General features: G+C 37.4%; 1 protein-coding gene across 2 annotated transcripts in view; it reads right to left on the reverse strand.

Annotated features, from left to right (window-relative positions):
• Positions 1-20977, reverse strand: part of UNC13C (unc-13 homolog C) — a 471320-nt gene that overhangs the window by 107543 nt on the left and 342800 nt on the right. The window lies entirely within an intron of this gene.

Consider the following 20977-nt stretch of genomic DNA (forward strand, 5'->3'; position numbering starts at 1 on the left):
AGAAAGAATGAAAACTTGTAAGCATGAATAAAACATGAATCAAAGTAGAAGGCATAATCCCTGAGTAATACTGCGGATGTGAATGAGTAGACCACATTTTTGGCCCGGATATTTAACACTTAAAGAATTAAGATGGTTGAAAAGGAGAGGAACCACATCCAACTCCTAAGCCAGATGGTTTCTTCTTTACCTTTTAAGTTGAGCTAAACTTATTTTGCAACCTGTGACTTTTCTGTTGACATTTCTTTAGCAAGATTTTCTAGTATGTGACTTGTTTTTTCTCTCTTGACCAAAAACTTTAGCTTAAAACTGTTATTTTCATGTGGACATACTGTACTGGGGAATAGACACAAAAATGTTATTATTAAATACCTTTATCCCTGATCAATATTAAAATCTGGGCCAATTCTGGCTACAAGTCTAGACACAACCAAACCCCAAATATCCTTAACTATATGCAGGTTGACTTTGTCATCTGAGAACTTCTGGCTGAGGTCCATGACTCTCCTTCAAGCCAAGAGCTGTGATTCATAGTAGAAGCATCCTTTACATTCCAGGCTGAACACACTAATTGAAGGGATTACTTTGTTATAAGGAAACTGAGGGCATCCTGCTTTCCAAAACCTGACTATAGAGGGACTTAAATCCCAGTGATGAACACAAGAGGGAACACAATCCCAAATCAAAGATTTGCAAATTATCCAAACAATAATTAACTTAAGACAATTTTCAGAGCCAAGAAACAGAGAGAAAACATACATACACACTCACACACACATAAACACATTAACAGAAACAAGAGTAATAAACTAGAACATACAGACCAAAACTCTCAAGCAAAATTATGAATTAGGTGATATTTTGCCTCAGGTCCCTCCAAATCCATTTCTCTCCTTCCCCTTTCGATGTTGGCTCTCCTCCTACCCTGGCCCTTCAGATGTCTAGTATCCCTCCATACCTTAAGAGGAAACATTTATTTGATAAACTTACAGGCAGGAACTTAATGCCACACTACTCTGAAATCCAGATAAGGGAAGACCCTTGCCCTCAGGCCCACACATCATACCGCAAGTACAAACTCAAAACTTAATAGCCTGTGGGCTCCTCTGTCACTTGGGACCCGACAGGGTGCTGGCAAGGAGCAAGCCAGAACTCTAAACGTCTGCTTTTGTGACTCACTCACCACTTGCTTTTACTATTAATACCCTCCAAGCCCCACAGAAACAGTTTGGACTATCTTTTGTTCTGCATCCTAGAAACAAAAGGTGACTGTGTCCAAATGCTACCAAGGTTTGCAGGCTGCCATCGCTGCCAACAGATACAGGTACAGCTTTGGCCTATGGGAAGGAATTCGAGCTATGGAAACACTTAGGTAAGAGAAGGGGTAAAGTAACTCACTAGTTTCTTTCTCTGGATAGCATAAACACAATAGATTATTGCATAACAAAGTATTAACAAGCACCCATTTTCTTTGGATCCAATTCAGGCATTTGCTTTGACTCATGAGTCAAGGCAGCATGCAAAACAGGTGCACATGCTAGCTGGGGAATACCCTGAATATTAAGTGATTCCTATTACTTTCCAAGTCTGTATACATGTAGTTCTCCATGTATATACGTGAAGCCTGATACTGATTCTTTGCCAACTAGATGGCTTCTGAATTCTAGGTCTGTCTAGATTTTACTTTTGAAATTTAGACTTATGAGATTTAACTCATTAAGTTATACCTTTATTCAAGTGATTTACATAAAAGTATACATAAAATAACTTGCATTTGCCCTTATTTTAATAAATATTTTGGAATATTTTAGAAGTAAATAACTTTCTGAAAACTGTATTTGAACTCTATCTGAAAACACACATAATTAAAATTAAAAATTTCATACTTTAAAAATTAAAATTAAAATTCAACGAAATTTCAGTAAAAAAGTTTATTTTAAATTATATATTTTAATAAAATATATATTTTATAAAAAAAGTGTTCATTTTGAATACATTTTATTTTTTAATCCTTTAAATATTAAGAATGTGTGCAGAGAAAGCATTCCCACGATGGCCGAGTGGGAAGCCCTGAGCTGATCTGTTTTTATCCAGCACAACAAAATTACAACTGTTTATACAATAACTATTTATGAAAAAGACCAAACCCTACCAGAAAAGATCTTCTACAGGTAAAGATATAAAGAAGGAACTACAACGAGAAGGGTGGGAGGGGCAGGATCTTAACTGAGTCAAGACCCATAGCCCCGGGTGGGCAGCCCACAAACGAGAGAGCGATTACAACGGCAGAGGTTCTCCCTAAGGAGTGAGGGATCTGAGCCCCACATCAGGCTTCCCAGCCCCAGGGTCCTGTGCCAAGAAGATGAGCATCCAGAACTTCTGGCTTTGAAGGCAGCAGGGTTTACTTTCCGGAGACCCAGAGGGCTATAAGAAATAGAGACCCCATTCTTAAAGGGCACACACAAAATCTTACACACTTTGGGACCCAGGGCAGAAGCAGTAATCTGAAAGGAGCCTGGGTCAGATCCACACGCCGATCTTGGAGAGTTTCCTGTCGAGGCAGGAGGCAGCTAGAGCTCAGCCTGGGGGCAGAGACACTGGCTAAAGCCATTTTGGGGAGCTCATTCTACCATGTGGACACTGGTGCTGGCAAGCACCATTTTGGAATGCTCCCTCCAGTGTATTAGTCTGGGGACCCAGCCCTACGTCACCCACTAGCCTGAAGGCACCAGTGCTGGGATGCCTCAGACCAAGCAACAAATTGGGCAGAGGCACAGCCCTACCCACCAGCAGATAGGATGCCTTAAGAGCCCCTGAGTCCACAACCATCCCTGAACACTGCTCTGCTAACCAGAGGGCCCAGGATCCAGCCCCACACACCAGTGTGCAGGCACTAGACCTGGGACTCCTAGGGCCCTCAGCCAGAGCCCCCAGAACTCAGCTCACCTATGACTGAGCAGGCAGCAGCCCTAGAATCCCCTGGCTGAGATAAGCTTCGAGATACCCAGGACCCTATAACTAGCTGTGTCAGAACCTAGCCCCAAACACCAGCGGTCTGACACCAGCCCTGGGACCCCCGAACTCTGCAAATAGACCCCAGGACTTAGTACTGCCCACTAGTCAGCCAGCACTAGCCCCAAGACCTGGCTTCACCCATTGGTGGGTGGATACCAGCCCCAGAATATCCTAGACCCCAACCTCACCCACCCATGAGTCAGCTCTTGCATGGGGACCTCTCTGGTTCGACAGACACCACCTCATGACCCTGCCCCATCAGCCAGCAACTGGCAGCCTCTGTGCAAGGCAGGGCCTGGCAACCAACTAGACCGGGGGCCAGCCACACCTACAAGACTGCCCACAGCAGTCTGCCTGCCACAACAGAAGGACCCTTGCAGCCCACAGAGGGGCAGCCCTAGAGCTTTCTGGCCCTGGAGACCATGGGGAAGTGAACTGCTAAGATGCATAGGACGTCTCCTACAAAGGCCACTTCTCCAAGGTCAGGAAACACAATCAACCTACCAAATACACAGAATAAAAACAGCAAATAAGACAAAATGAGATGACAGAGAAACATGTTTCAGATAAAGAAACAAGATAAAATCCCAGAAAAAAGAATTAAGTGAAGTGGAGATAGGCAACCTACCTGAGGAAGAGTTCAAGGTAATGATTGTAAAGATGATTAAAGAATTCAGGAGAAGAATGGAAGAACAGAGCAAGAAGTTAAAAGTGTTTAACAGAGATGAATAACACAATAACTGAAGTGAAAAATACACTAGAAGGAATCTACAGTAGATTAAATGATACAGAGAAACTGATCCGTGAGCTGGAAGACAGAGCAGTGGAACTCACTGAAGCTGAACAGAAAAAAGAAAAAAAAAGAATAAAAAGAAATAAGGCCAGTTTACGAGATCTCTGGAACATCATCAAGTGTACCAACATTCACAATATATGGGTCCCAGAAGGAGTAGAGAGAGAAAGGGGCAGAGAATGATTGTGAAGACATAATAGATGAAAACTTCCCTAACTTGGGAAAGGAAATAAGTGCAGGAGGCACCGAGAGTCCCAAACAGGATCTGTCCAAAGAGGAACAAAGCAAGAAACTTTGTAATGAAAATGGCAAAAACTGAAGATAAAGAGAGAACAGTAAAGGCAGCAAAGGAAAAGAAACAAGGGAATTCTCATAAGGCTATCAGCCGACTTTTTAGTAGAAACTCCACAGGCCAGAAGGGAGTGGCACGATATATTTCAAGTGATGAAAGGGATAAATCTGCAACCAAGGATCCTCCACCAGGCAAAGCTTTCATTCAGATTTGATGGAGAGATCTAAAATTTTACAGACAAGCAAAAGCTAAGAGTTTAGCACCATCAAACCAGCTGTACAAGAAATGTTAAAGGGACTTCTTTAAGTGAAGAAGAAAAGGTCACAATGAGAAACTGAAAATTTAAAAAAAAAAACCTCCTCAGTAAAGGAAAATATACAGTGAATGTAGTAAATCAACCATGTATAAAGCTAGTAGGAAAGTTAAAGGACAAAGTACTAAAATCATCTGTAGCCACAATAGTCACTGAAGGGAAAACTGGACAGCTACGTAAAGAAGAATGAAATTAGGACATTTTCTTACACCATATGTAAAAATAAACTTGAAATGGATTAAAGACCTAAATGTAAGACTGGAAACCATAAAACTCCTAGATAAAAATGTAGGTAGAACATTCTATGACATAAATCATAGTAATATTATTTTTGGATCTATCTCCTAAGGCAAAGGAAACAAAAGAAAAAATAAATGAGTAAGACCTAATTAAACTTATATGCTTTTTGCACAGCAAAGGAAACCGTTGACAAAATGAAAAGACAACCTACTGAATGAGAGAAAATATTTGTAAGTGAGTGAAATGACTGATAAGGGGTTAATATGAACTCAATCAAAAAATGGGCAGAAAATATGAATAGACATTTGTCCTAACAAGAGACAGACGGCCAACAGGTACAGAAAAAGATGCTCAATATCGCTAATTCTCAGATAAACACAAGTCAAAATCACAATGAGATACACTTTACACACGTCAAAATGGCTATCATCAAAACTACCACAAGTAACAAATGTTAAGGATCTGGAGAAAAGGAAACACTAATACATTGTTGGTGGGAATGTAAACTGGTGCAGCCACTGTGGAAACAGAGTGGAGGTTCCTTAAAAAATGAAAAACAGAACTACCACTTGGAGTTCCAGCAATTCCACTCATGGGTATACATCCGAAGAAAACGAAAACAATAATTTGAAAAGATACACACACCTCAGGGTTCATAGCAGCATTATTTATAACAGCCAAGATACAGAAGTAACATAAGTGCCCATCAACAGATGAAGAGATAAAGAAGATGTGGTGCACACACACACACGCACTTCTGTATTCAGGCTATTCCCTTGCTTTGTGTTAGAACCTCTAGCAAACCCCACTGTGAACTGACCCACCATCACAGAGGAAGTCAATTAATCAGACTTGTTAAGTTCATGTTAAGAAAACAGTATATAGTCTCAGAAAGGAATAATCATAGAACAACACACATTTTATGTCATAGAAATACATTTTGTGGATAGACTAATATCACACTTTATCTTCTTGTGAGACTTGTTTCATGCTTGAAGGCGCTCAGCAATATTCTGAGTAGTTATTACCACTTAGATGATTCTATTGAAAGTGAGCTGTTCTTTTCCAAAATCCATCTGCCTGTTTTTCTCATGTCTTCATATATTCCTCTCATAATGTGTAATCATCTATTACAAGGATATATTTCAAATAAACTAATTACATCCTAACTACCATGTACCAAATATGATGTAAGAGATTATAATATCAAATTCAAAAATATACTTCAGACTATCTTTAATTCTCCCAAAGCATCTTCGACTCAGCAGTAGACCACGTTCCCAAAACTGCATTTATCTCATGTGCTATGAATGACTCAAACTTTATTCAGCCATCCGTCCTCCTACATTTTTAATTTTGGCAACAAAGATTTAACTAGCTCATTACATTCACAAAATAAAACATTTAATTAGTTTTCCGAACTGCAATATAATAATTTTGTACAAAATTTTATCTGTGAATTTACAATGAGAAGCAAAAATATTTTACTACCCGAATAAAAATGCTTCATTAAAATTGCACAAGGAAAAAGCTTGGCGATTTAGAAGAACATTCCTGTTTTCCTTTAGATGGTATTTACCACCATTTACTTGAAAGGAATATATTTTCTTCTGAAAATTAGTGTTTATGCTTGGGGTTTTATGTATAATGCAGAAATGTGCCAATTATGTATCAGTTTACAGGGTAGGGGTGGTGTACGCTCAATCCATTCTCATGACACAAAAAATTTGCTGCCTTTAATCATCACAGTGTCATTTTCCAGTTCTTAATTTGTGACATCATTTTATTGCATCAACAGTCTGTGTTGTCCTATAGTCAGTATGTTCACTTTTGTAGGGCTATCTTAAACATCTCTCTAAGTGTTTGATACCCTGCTCTGTCTCTAAGAGGTGGTGATTTGGAAGGTCTGGAAGGAAAATCAAGGGAAAAGCCAGCATCTGGAGCCCAATACATACGATGTTTTGTGAGATACAGAGTGCTCACAAACCCCACACCTGATCACCCAGGACATTTGGTTCTAAAAATAAATACGTATCATACTATTTTAGATGATACACATAAACGTCTACCAAAGATAAGCATATATGCATATTAACAATATACAGATGGAGATCGTAGGATCTTTTTTATATACTAAGACTGCTAAGCCATGTAACTAGAAGTAAAAAGATAAAAAAGAGTCAGGGAGAAGGGAAGAGATGGGGAAAAAGCAGGGGCGAGAGAGGGAGAGCGTGAGAGAGGGAGGGAGAAAAATAAGAATACGATTTTCCATTTTAGAGCCCCTCTATACAGGTTTTGAAATATCAGCACATCTTTGATGGTGAGATAGCACCGAAAATCCTGGCTGCCAAAGGAAGCTGCACTATTTATAAGGTATAAAACTTGGAGGAATAAAATGAAAATGAAAAAAAAAATGACTATACATAACAGTAACATGTTAGCAAAAAGTTATTTGGACCAACGTGAAGCTGCCAAAGAAAACAGTCAGCAAACAAGAGAAAAGAATGAGCCATCATAACAAACTGTCCTAGTCAACTTTAAGAATCAATGACAATGAAGGAACCCATATCATTAATCTTTGTAAAGTAAAAAAGAAGCTACTGAAGTTTCTTTCATTATACATTTCTGGTAAGTAAACCTTAGCAAAACACCAGAGGGGAAAAAAGCCAAGCAAAATTAATAAAATACTGCCTTACTCCATGACCGTGGAACCTTATGCGGGAAGCAGTTTTATGTTTGTAGCTGGCAGTCCCTATCCATCATTACAGCCAATCTCTCAGCAGAACCCTAGAGTGAGATGAGGCTCCCTGGGTTAATTAAACCAGGAACGATGTGGGGTCAGACATACTTTGTAGCCACACTCTCTGATCTATCTGCTTAGACTTCCAGTGTAGATCTACAACCCACAAACAGACTGGTGGGTTCTGAGTAAGCCTGGCTCTTTCAAAACCTCTTGAACCCCTTTAACCTCATCCAGAACTTCAACTTCCTCTATTTCTGGACAGATAAATCTGTTCCCAAGTAAGCTGTGTAACTGGATCACCCTTTTGGACTTCAAACGTTTCTTTGCCAAAATTAAACAGTAAAACACCAACACCTCTTCTATAATCTTTATCTATAACACAGACTCCTGTATCTGTGAAGTGTTCTGCAGGGAAGCCAGAGCGTGGAGCTACTCTTCCATGATACTCAGAAGGAACACATACCATTTCCCAGTACCACGTTAGAAAACGCTGCCTGACTTACCTGAGCCACAGGCCTTGGAGATTCAAAGCCATATAAAGGCAGGACCACATAATCTGGTGCTAGAAAACTACAGATGGATAGTTAGGAGGGAAAAAAATGGGATGAGATGCGAAAGTGTTTTTAACAAGAGAGATGGCCAACAGGCTGAAACATCATGGTAAAATACAGGCACCCAAAGAAGCTATTGGCATTGACTGGCAAGTCATGGAGCAAGGGTATAAAAAATGAATGAAAACAAGCTTCACTTACACTATTCTTAGCCACAGTCCTAACAAGGGAGGGAGTACAGAATATTTCCATGAGACTTAGTACTTAGGATCAAAATGTGGATTTCATTCATTTATACAACATATCTACTGATTATGTACTGTGAACCAGGTGCTATTCTAGATATTTCAGTACAGCAAAGAAGAAAACAGTGTTCCTGCAATTCTGGAATTTCTAATACAGTGAGGAGAGGGAGACAATGAAAACCATTAATATAATGTGAAGTAGTGGTAAGTATTCTGGAAAAAAAAAACAATGCAGGGTAAAGGAGCAGAGGAGCTGAGCATACGTTTTTTCAATAGGATGCCATCTCTTATGAGGTGACACGAAAGCAGAACTGAATGAAGTCAGAGAGCAAAGCATCTGACCATCTCCTGGAAGAGCATTTCAGGCAGAAAACAGCCAGTGAAGTGGCCCTCAAGCAAAAGAGGGTGCTTAACAAGTTCAAAGAGGTGCCGGGAAGCCAGTGGGGTTAAAGCAGAGTGATCCACAGCAGTGCCAGCTGATTTCAAGGAGAAACCAAGGCCAGGTCACATGGGATCTTGCAGCCTGTGATAAGGACCTCTCCCTCAAAGGTTATGGAGCAACACTGAAGGATTCTGGTCTCCTTTTACATTTGTAAAATATCACTTTGGTTGCTGTCTGGAGAACAGATTTTAGGGATCCAAAAGTGGAAGCAGGAAGAGTATAGCAGAGCTGCTGCAGTAGAACAGGCAATGGATGGGGCAGCTGGGACTTGGCTGGTTACAATGATGGCTGTGGTAGAAGTGGGCAGCATGGGGTCTAACCTGGGACCTGTATCTTCCTATAACACAACCTCGCCTCTTACCTCTTCTCTGCCTAGATAAGCTCTCCAAGAACAGGTATGACCACTTATTAAATGTGGGATTCCCCACGCCGTCTTGTCTGCTTAGAACCGTAGGTGGATAGATGGATGAGTAAAATAATGGAAAGGTTGTATCTAGTTTAAAGAACCCTCTCTATTCCTTCATTTTCTTCTCAGTCTTTCTGGGAATAGAGGGGGTCATCAGTCAGATGGGTAGAGTGTAACTGAGCAGGACTCTGTGGGGCCTTCCTGGAACAGACCTCTCCACTCCATGTCCTCCGCCTGCCTCTTGTCTGTAGAAAAACTTTAGCCTCCTAGGCCTTCCCCAAGTTTCAAAGAGTAAATTTAATCAGAGAAGTGAGAAAATGCAAAATGAAAGAAAAACAGTCAAGCTAGACCAATAATTATAGTTTAGCCATTAAACAAGTCAAGGATCTTTATTTAGTTCCTCCTCAAGGGCTGTAGATAATATTCTGAGCCACATTCTTTGAGCTGTTTTGCAGATACTGATAACCCCCATCAGGTGGAAAAAGTTAACTATGCTGCTCAAAAGCAGGTAGACCTAGACTGTTTGGAACCAGGAGGTGGATCATGTTGACTCTCAGTTACCCCAACACCAATCAGTCGGAATTCCAAAAGCTAATCATGCACCCACAATTCCTCTCCCTCACCCTGTTTTTAAAAACCTCTCCCTGAAAGCCATCAGGGAGTTTGGTGCTTCTGAGCACTAGCTACCTGGACTCCTTGTGCTTGCTGCCCTGCAATAAATGCTGCACTTTCCTTCACCACAACCCGGTGTCAGTGGACCCAAGTTTGGTTCAGTGACAAAGGGACATGTTCAACATTGGACACTGTCTAGAAGTTTGCTGGTATACAGCTTCCCACGGGGAAAAGCAACTGCTGAATCTTACAGGACTCAATTTTCTGTATTAATATAAGAGTGTATATCAATAAAATTTTTTAAAGAATTCTCAATGAAATATAAACATAACTTTATCTCAAATACATAGCTCATATAAACCACTTAAATCGGTTTCCTGTATTTCTGCTTATAAATTTTATTGCAAAATCATTGCTTGCAGCTTTTTCTTAAAAGACTCAAATCTTTATGGATTTCATTTCTTTTAGTTTCCTGTACATTTTCTCATTACTTATTTAAGTGTAACCTGTAGTTGAGATTCTTTTTTAGAATAAAATTGATTTCTATAAATTATTTACAACATATAAAAATAAAAAGTAGATTTCAGCTAATCTATTTTCCCATTACTCTCTGAGTTGCCATCATGTATTTACTACTTATAAATGAAGTGAAGCATTTTTTAACCTCTGGCCATGACTCATGTATCAGTTGCTTTTCATTTATATTTTAGCTAGAAATGATTAAGATATCCTAAATATTTTATTACTTTTAATTTTATCATTGGTGGTGATATTTTTCTACAACTTTATTGACAATTTCCCTGAGAATTCTCATTAAAAAAAGACAATGGCCTTAAACTTGTGAAATATGCATACTTTTGTTCATATTTAAAGAAAGGAAAATTTAATGGGACAGTATTTATCAGACTGCAAAGCAGAAAATATGCTGTTTTGCTTTTTAGGGAAAAATGAGCAATATATAAAAATTTTAAATGCACAAATCTTTGGGCAATTTTACTTCTCAGAATTTCCTATCTAAATATATTTGCACATATAAACAAAAAATATATGTTCAGAGCTATTTATCTTAGTAAAATATTAAGAATAAATATTGACATAAGAAGAATTAATTATGACTCATAAATCAGTCCATTGATAACAGTGAAATTATGACACAAAATGAGGTAGATCTAAATGTGTTTATGCAATACCTCAAGTTATATTGTTAAGTAAAATGGCAAAGGGCAGGAAAGTATGGGCAATGTATTACCACTTACGTAAAAAAGAAAAGAGCTATGTACATACATACATGTGTACGCTTAGAGTATTTCTGGGAATATACAAGAAACTAAAACCAGTGATTAACCTGTCAAGTATTGGAGAGAAGCTTTTCACAGAATATTCTTTTGTACTGATTGCTTTACCTGTATACATATATTTTCAAAAACCAATACTTTATTTTTTAAAAAAATACAATTAGAAAAAGTAAAGAGCAAAATACACAGTTTAGAAAAATAAGTCAGTAGTCTACATGAGTGATATCACATGGAATCTTAAAAAAAAAAGAAAAAAAGAGGACACTAATAAACTTACCTACAAACAGACAGATTTGCAGACATGGTAAATAATCTTATGGTTACCGAGGGAAAGGAGGTGGAAAGGGATAAATTTGGGAGTTTGAGACCTGAAAATGTTAGCCACTACATATAAAAGTAGGTTAAATTTTTTTCTTCTGTATAGCACAGAGAACTATATTTAATATCTTATAATAACCTTTAATGAAAAAGAGTATGAAAACAAATACATGCCTGTATATGCATGACTGGGACATTGTGCTGTACACCAGAAACTGACCCATTGTAACTGATGGTACTTCAATAAACAAATAAAATAAAAGAGAAAAAAACAATACTCCAATAAAATTTTTCAAAAAATAAAAGAAAATTATATACAAAGATTTTTAAAAATCAGTAATCTAAAGGTTAGCTTGATAAAATCTTCCAGAAAGCAGGGACAATTCTTAGAGCAGAAAATTAGAGCATAAACGACACAGCAGTCAGAGAGATTTCTACTGCTGGAGGGCAGAGATCCAACGTAAGAAGAAAAGTCAAATGGGACAGAATCAATAATAAAATGCATAATTAAAGAGATCTATCTTTTAGTAGGAGAGAGAGAAAAGCAAGTAGGAGTGTAAGAAATTCTCCACTAGTGAAGAGATACTCACATCTAGGTACTAATGAATTGGCACATCTGCCAAAATGTTTGAAGGACAAAATACGGGGGAAAAAGTCTTACAGGCTTCTACACAGAAAAGCAAATACATGCAATTACTTACAATAGGCTGGCCTGTGACTCTTCCATTCCCTAGAGGCTATGGGACAACCAGAGAACATCAACAGTCAAGAGAGGAAAACCTGCAGAGGGCTGGAGAACTGAATATCCCATCATGTTTTTGACAGGAAGGCAAAAAAAGAACATACAGCTGAACTGGCTCCACTAGTAAACATGCAAAGATGTGAGACTGGTTCCTTCTTTCATAAAGCAGGTAGAAAAACCTCAGAAGTAATACATTTTGTCATGTACCATTATTTTTCACTACAGAAACAAACCTATTTATTGGACACATGGAATTCCTTTGTTAAAGCCTCTCTCTCTCCGTCAGGCCAGACTTGTACCAGATTCAGAAGTCTAATTAAATAGGAATTACAGTTTTTATTAAAGGATAAAAACAGCCACCAAGTAAGGCATTTTTCTATGCCAAGAAAAATGACTGAATGAAAAGATCAAAAAGGTGAGTACCTCTGGATGACTCTTCCTGCTATGTACACATTTATATTTAAATAATAATGAGTTTTCTGGTTTATTTTAGAAAAATGTTCATTGAAAAAATATTTGGACAACAAAAAAGTTCAAGGAAAATGTAAAGATGACTATAAATCCCATGATTCACAGACAGCATTGTTAAACTATGCCTGATCACCCTACAGGGTAACACTGTGTGAATTTACGTATCTAAAATATACATGTGCATACAATTTGAATAAATGCTTTATGTTCTATAACTCACTCCTTTCACTGAATATTTTTCCATGCCAATAAAATTAGATTATGTCATCATTTAATATGGTTTTTTAAAAACTATACGTTGTGTATTCTTGGCTATATACACTTCTACGTATTTCTGTTTTATTCTCTAGATCTAACTTTAGAGGGTGTGAGATCTTTCTATTACACCATACCGCTCATCAAGGGTGGTTTGATACACAAAAAAAATGAGTTTCAAAAAATGAGTGCATCTAAAATTGAATGGTAAAACAGTAAGACTAAAAGAAGAAAACATGAGAGATTATTTTCAGAATCTTGGGTAGACAAAGATAAATTAGAACAAAAACAGCACTAACAATAAAAGTTATCTATAAACTGCACTGTTAACATTAAGAACCTCTGTACATCAAAAGAAATCATTAAATGGCCATACTAACCAGAAATGACCTACAGATTTAACACAATCCCTATTAAGATGCCAGGACATTTTTCACAGAACTAGGGCAAATAATCCTAAAATTCATATGGAACCACAAAAGACCCTGAATTGTCAACGCAATCTTGAGAAAAAAGAACAAAGCTGGAGATACCACATTCCTAGACTTCAGACTATACTATGAAACTACAGTAATCAAAATAGCATGGTACTGGCACAAAAACAGAAACACAGATCACACATATTAGACTATTTCTCAGCCATAGAAAATGGAATTCTGCCACTTGCAGCAACGTGAGTGAACCTAGAAAATATTACACTTACTAAAGGAAGTCAGAGAAAGAGAAACACTGTATGTTAGTACTTATATCTGGAATATAAAAATAATACAAGTGAATGTACAAAACAGAAAAGGACACACAGATAGAGAAAACTAGTGGTTTCCAAAGGAAAGAGGGAAAGGGGAGGGGCAAATCAGAGGTATGAGATGAAGAGATAAAAACTACTACGTATAAAACAGACAAGCAACAAAGATATATTGTGTTATAACAGCTTTTAATCGAGTATAATCTGTAAAGATACTGAATCACTATGCTGTACACCTGAAACTGATATGATATTGTAAATCAACTATACTTCAATAAAGAAAAAATACTAAGAGAGTAAAAAAGCAAGCCACAGACTGAGAGAAAACATTTGCAATACAAATATCCAACAAAGGTTGATACCTACAATATATAAAGAATTTTAAAATATCAAGACAGCATCAGAGAGTTCAACTTAAAAAAAATGGACAACAGATTGAAAAGGTAGTTCATAAAAGAAATACCCAATGGTCAACAACCATATAAAAGGATATTTTACTCATTTTGTCACCAGGGGAGCAGAAGTTAAACTACAGTTTTAATTATACCACCATTATATGCCTACCAAAATGGTTAAATAAAAAAGACAGGCAATAGCAAGCTGGTGGAGATGTGGGTCAACTGGAATGTGTACACATTGCTGGTGGGCGAAGTAATCAGTGCAACCACTTTGAGAACTGTTTTGCGTTATCTGCTAAACTGAATGTATGCATCCCTGTGATCTAGTTAGTAAGTTCACTCCTTGGGTATGTCCATGACATATGTGAGTACATGGACACTCACTGAAACACGTATAGAAGAACACTCATAGTATTTTAGGAGCCTAAAATTGGAAACTACTGACATACCTCGACAGTAAATGCATAAATAATGGCATATTTGTACATTAGAATACAATGCAGTGATGAGAATGAATGAACTATATGGGTAAAATATCACAAAAAAATAATATTGAGTGAAAGTAAGCCAGCACAAAATAGAATATATTCTGTGGTTTGATTTCAATAAAGTTCCACAAAAGGCAAAAGTATCACATTGTGTGAGAAGTCAAAGTAGTGAGTAGCTTCATTAAAGGGGTTAGGCTAGGCAGTGACTGGAAAAGAACACGATGGGGACTTCAGAGGTTCTGTTAACAGCTAAGTGTGCTGTGTGAAAATTTATCCAGCCAGACTCCTGTGATTTGCACACTTCCTCTGTGTACGCTATAGTTAAATAAAATTCTTACTCAGTAAAAATATACCTCCTTCTATTTATGTTATATGATATTAATGGATTTCCTAGTAATAAACTAGCCTTTTGTCTTAGTCTGTGTGAGCTGCTATAACCAAATGCCATAAAGTAGGTGGCTTATAAACAACAAACATTTGTTTCTCAAAGTTCTGGAAGCTGGCAAGTCTAAGGTCAAGGCTCCAGCATAGTCATGTTCTGGTGGAGGCCTTTCTGGCTTGCAGGATGTGGCTTCTTTTATCTCTACAATATGGAAGAGGCTAGGACGTTTTCCGGGGCCTTTTATTTTTTTAAAAGGGCACTAATCACTGTATAACTAGAGACCCTGAAGATATTTTTATCTTTAAAATCTAATAACTTTACTAGGATCCGTTTCAAAGCTGATGATTCCAAGTTGATTTTCTGGTATCAAGTGGGCCTTATCAATTTGTATCCTGAGGTCTTTTGTTTCTATAAAATTTTCTTTTATTACAGTTTTAAATATAAGTTCTATTGCTTTGTTTTGTTTTTCCTCTTCCAGATACTGCAATTTCACATATTAGATTTTCTTTACCTATCTTCTTGTCAACAACTCTCTTTACTTCTTTGGAGACTCCAATTACACACATTAGAAGCTATCACTTCTAGTTTTACTCCATGCTGACCTCTTACTCAGCTGGGGAGTCATACTAATGACTACTTGTATTTTCTTATTAGCTCCAACTCTAATCAAGCTAGAATGCTGAGATCCCTATTTTTATCATGTCAACCCTAGGGTTTACACCAGTGTTTGCAAAGAGTAAGAGCTCAAAAAACTGAACAAATGAACTGGAATCATTCAAGGGCCAAAAGGATTGGCTAAATAAGCTATAAAGACCACAACATATAATTAATTATATTCTGGTGTATTCTTCGTGACTGAATACATATATAGGATAATTTGAAGATGAGTGGAGTCATGAAATAGTACAATTCATTTGAAATCTGGGGATTTACCCTCTCTTCACTGTCTCATTAGTGTCTCCCCACCCCGCAACCCGGTTCATTTATTGCTTCTCTCTAGCTGAAGTACCTCACAAACATGTTCCAAAAGCAGAAAACAGCAGCATCTATACGTACTGAAATTGCCTGGTACTGAATGCTGGCACCAGATAAGTATTATCAATTTACTACACAGAAAAATGCTATTGTATTATGTAGCAAATCAGCTTCCATTATCCTTGGAGCTAGACAATAAATGAAAATTTTAGTGAAGCATGTTATTATAGAAGATTTAAGACATAGAGAAAATCTATGTGTAAAGATCTCTGAAACTGTTTATCCTTTAAAAGTATTCCATTTGTGAGTTCTTAATACTTTTTCATCAGTTGGGAAAATAGTCAATAAAGTTGCATTTCTCTTAGCATTATATTAATTTACTCTCATTTTCTACTGAAAAATTCTCAACAAATTTATCTGAAGCAGTACTGCCTATAATATGTGTAGGATTGCTATTGAGAACCTAAGCAAGTCAAAGTATTGAGTGAGAGGCTTTTAAACTTAAAATATGTCTTCTTCCTTGTACTAACTACAGCCACTATAAAGCTTACATAAATATATTTAACTCACGTATGAGTTTTCATCCTTTAGAAGAAAAAAAATCCATTAAATCCAAATAAACAAATACATCAATCTGCTACTTTGTCTACAATCAGTTAATAAGTAAATGCATTAATTATAATGTTTATTTTTTAAATGGAAAGATATATTAATACTTCACTAAAATATTAATATGAAAATAATTCAAAAACACATGCAAGGTGGTCGATAGCTCAAGGGGAGTTTCTCTGTTCCAGGAAGATTTCTTTCCAATAGCTAATAAAAGGTGAATGCATCAGCAGAAAAAAGGCCAAGTTCATGAATGGAAAAGGAAATACAAATGACTAGACAGGAAAAGATGATCAACTGTGTTTAATTTACCGTTAGAAGAGAGACAGCCAATCCCATATTGGCACCTGGGAGAGTAATGATTAAGCGTATTGATAACCACTGGTGTTGACAAGTGATACGGAGAAGCAGGCATTTTCAAATACCATTAATTGGAATCTTTAATGATACAAACTTATTGGAAATTGCTATTAGTATTTGATTTACATTTCTTAGCTCACTGCTTCTTTCTCCTCACAATCACTCTTGTCATCATTTTGTGTGATCTTACTATGTAGGTGGCCTGGCAGTGCCCTAGTTGTCAGCTCTGACCTCCACCCTCCATTGGTTTGTGCCCCCACTGCCCCCACCCCTTTTCATGGTCTTACCTTAGGTCGCGTCATTACAACAATGTATTCCCTCCAAAATCTCAATTTTAAGCATTCTGCTCTTTGAAAAGCACCGTGCTCTTTGACAACTAACTTATCTCACTCCTTTTTGTATCCACTGAGACCCACATTTTCTCTATACATTACCTCATTCATAACTTTACTTTCTCTTTATCTACCTGAGAGTCTATGGTCCATGACAGTAATCTCCTTTTTACATACACCCTCAAGTACTTGGCCTCTCTTGGTCTTTGTCGCACTCACCTGGCAAAGGACAAGCCTGGGTAAATTCAATTCCTTATCTGCTCTGTGCCTACATCCCGGTGCCTCAACATGACTGGAAAAAATACAACCATGCTGACTGCTGTTATCTAAAGTAATGGCCACAAATGTCAAAAGGGCCCTCCATGTGGACAGCCATCTCTACATTTTGCTAAGCACTCGGTCCCTCTGCTCTGAGAGAATTATTTCATACTTGCGTTCTCTTTCCACAAACATCCAAGAACCCTTCTCCTCTCATCATTTAGATCCCCATCTCTCACTACCACATTTACCAACCTGCCTTCTAGAGCCACATACTTTGCCTCCCCTCCTGCTACTATGGCTGAACTACCTCCACTACTATCTCAAGCTAACCATTCCACTTGCATACTGGATGGATAATACCCAATTTCTCCCAAAGACCTGGCTGTTCCAATCATGTACTATCTCTTATGCATCATCCATTTTTCCTCTGCCCAAATCAATTATTCCCATAACCACAAAAACATATGACATTTTTCTATTATAAAATGGATTTTTAATACTAAAATGAAGACCAAAGGAATTAAAGACTTAAGAGTATACATCTAGAAATCAAATTAGAAACTAACATTTTGCTGGGTAACACTGAAACTAAAGGAACCACAAAGATTAATGATATGATATAAAAACCCCTTACAATAACAAAAAAAAATGTAACTCAAATCAAAACACCCTGAAAAAATACATATAGCAACTGTTTTAAAAATTCAAAGGTGTATTTCATGAAGAAATCATATAGATTAAAATTAAAATAGTATTTGTTGAATTAAAGACCAACAACTGAAGGGTAAGACATGAATTTCAAAATACACAAATCAGTCAACAGACATATAAAAATGTTCAACTCCTTAGTTATGAAAGAAATTCAAAGTACAAACAAACAATTGTGTACCACTTTAAAACTATTACAAGAGCAAATTCAAAGTTGTTGCGATATTCTATTCTGTCAAAGGTGGGCTGATACAAGGGGACCTGCCAGCCCTCGTGACAGTGCACACTACTGGAAATTGTTATACATGATTTGGATTTTATATTTGGATGATTTGGATATTATATATTTCAAATATATTTTATATATTTGGAAATTATACATTTCAAGAATTATACAGAGTATTAATCCAGTGTGAATACTCAGTAATTCTGGAAATTTGCCCCAAGGATGTAAACAAAATGAGGAGAAAGCATAATACAAGAACATTTTCATCGCAACATTATTGATAGTAATTTAAAGAATGTTATTTAGGTGGATTATCCAAAATAGAGGGTTGGTTAAAAAGCTGAGGTTTATGGATTTGGAGGAATATTATCTAACTATTAAAATAATTGTGAAACTCTATCAATATGCCAAAAATCAAAAAACAAGACAAAACACAGAAATGCATCTATGCTATTATTAAAATTATACAAAATTCTGTGTGCATACCTAGCAGCAGAAAATGGAGTAGAAGGATCCTGGCTAATTTAAAAATCTACCTCCATTATGGTTATTGAGCAATAAAAAATAAATAAAATCAAAATTACCAACAAAGGAACCAGTTTTCATGCACCCTGAAGCAGAGAATTACTGTTTCTATTTTATATTTTACTACAAGCTTTAGATTACCCAGGGTAATGAAAAGTGGTTAAGGCACTGGATTCTGACTGCTCCTTCAGGACTAGTAATACACCTGCACGTAAGTGGCATTCATGAAGAATGAAGTAGCTACTCAATGCAGAGATACTGGGCATATTATTGTTATTAATGGGGTCCTGCCGAAGTGTTTTATATTTAGCACAATTCCGTGTACAGGAGAGGGAGAGAGAGAAGGGGAGGGGGGGAGAGGAGGCTGGAGGGAGAGGGAGGGGAGGGTACGGGAGGGAAGGAGGGAGGGAGAAAGAGTTCAGACAGATCTCACGCAGCAGAAGAGAGGCAATTCGAGAAGTCTGGCATCCAGGAAGGAGTCCATGGGGAAAATGATGTCCTGATCTAGTGCAGCTGTGAGTGGGTTTGAGAAGAAGGGAGAAAAGAAGAGGACACTTAAAGGTGAGAACAGAGCTCTGACTCTGCAAAGGAGGAGTAAGGGAGAGCAAAACACTTAGTCTGATCTGAGGATGTGAATGGGGTTACTGGGCTCAGGGTGAGGCTGTCAAGTACAACAGAAGATGTAGGAAGAATATTTTTTGAAAAATGATGAATTCTTGGTTTGATTTTAAGATTCTAGAGATCTTTTCCCCATCACCAATCCTCTAGAGAGGCTCATTGTCACTCACAGATACACAGATCAAAGCAGTTCAAAAGACTGCTTTGTACCTCAGTATAAAATCATGGATTGTGTGCCTTTAGAGCAAGGGTATAAATGTTCAGATATATTCTCTTGCCATTTTAGAGTTGAGAAGATTCTGAGTAGATGAATCTGGGAACTCACAAAGGGGACCCCTTATTAAGACTAGAGTAGAGGGGTCAGTCACACTAAAATCTCCATTTTAAAACTGTATGTGCTTACAATTGGTGAGCACAAAGCCTTGGAAACAAGGGAACCTAATGTTTAAAACACAACTCTTCCGTAGACATGCCATCTTCTACCAGAAGAAAAGCAAACAGGTAGGTAGGCATCTTTGTATTGTGACCCCCCCCCCTTCCATCCATACCTTAGAAGAAAAATCAAGGCCATTAGGAGAGACTCATAGGAGAATCAATTGAATTTAAGCATTTAGTCACAAACTTTATGCAGCTTAGAATTTACTGTGGGATCACAGCTGCTGGCTCAGTGATTTGACCTGAAAAGCTGACCTGGGCAGGGCCCAAAACATGACCTTTTTTTTTTTTTTTTTTTTCTTTTTGCCGAGAGAGCCTATAGGCTTTCCTTACACGTAAACTGCATCATTTATTCTGTCTGGGGATTAAGCTGGTGATTACTGGAATTCTCTCATCCTTTCTCTACTTATGAACACACTCACTCCTGCTAATATCAGACAAATTTATGAGTGTTAGATAGTCAAAGATACTAGGCAAGAGGTGTAAGGGCATGGGAATGACGACTTTCATCATACCCAAACTGAAGTAATCCTCAAATGTATGGCTGTCCAGAAGTAGCTTAGTCAACAACCATTTTAATTTCATGGGTTGCAAAGGATGGTTTTAATCCTTATCCTGTAAAATGTGTAGTACAAGCTATAGACAGATTCTGAAGAAGGTGGTTCACATGCCTCAGCTGTGTTCTAACTACCTGTGTGACCTTTGCTATCCCTTGTTACCAGTGTTCTGGTTTGCAACTGGACAGAGTTGGACTGTCTGACTAGGTCTTAAATTCAGCTGGCCTGATTCTCCTCACAGAAGCCTTCCTATCACTCAACTTGGTCCGTGGCCTGACTTCTGGGAAAATGGCCCAACTGTGAAAATAGAACATATGGGAGCCCAGGAAACAAACAAACAAAATTAAAAGTCTATATAGATCTGTGGAAGGGAAGGGCTGTAATGTGAACAATCAAATCAATCCTAAATGAGACTTAGATTTTTATGATAAAAACACCAAATGTTTTTAAGAATTACATCTTTTATAAATTTTGGAGCATCTGCGAGTGAGTTTCTTTGCAGCTCATGTAATAGATGCAACAACAATATTTAGCTGCTGTTGAATATGTATGTTGAGCTTGCCAGCTGGAAATTACTTCGTGACTAAAATATCACGCATACAATCCGATAGCTAAAGATGGACAT

The sequence above is a fragment of the Vicugna pacos genome, chromosome 6, assembly GCF_048564905.1.
Source record: "Vicugna pacos chromosome 6, VicPac4, whole genome shotgun sequence".
Lineage (NCBI taxonomy): Eukaryota > Metazoa > Chordata > Mammalia > Artiodactyla > Camelidae > Vicugna > Vicugna pacos.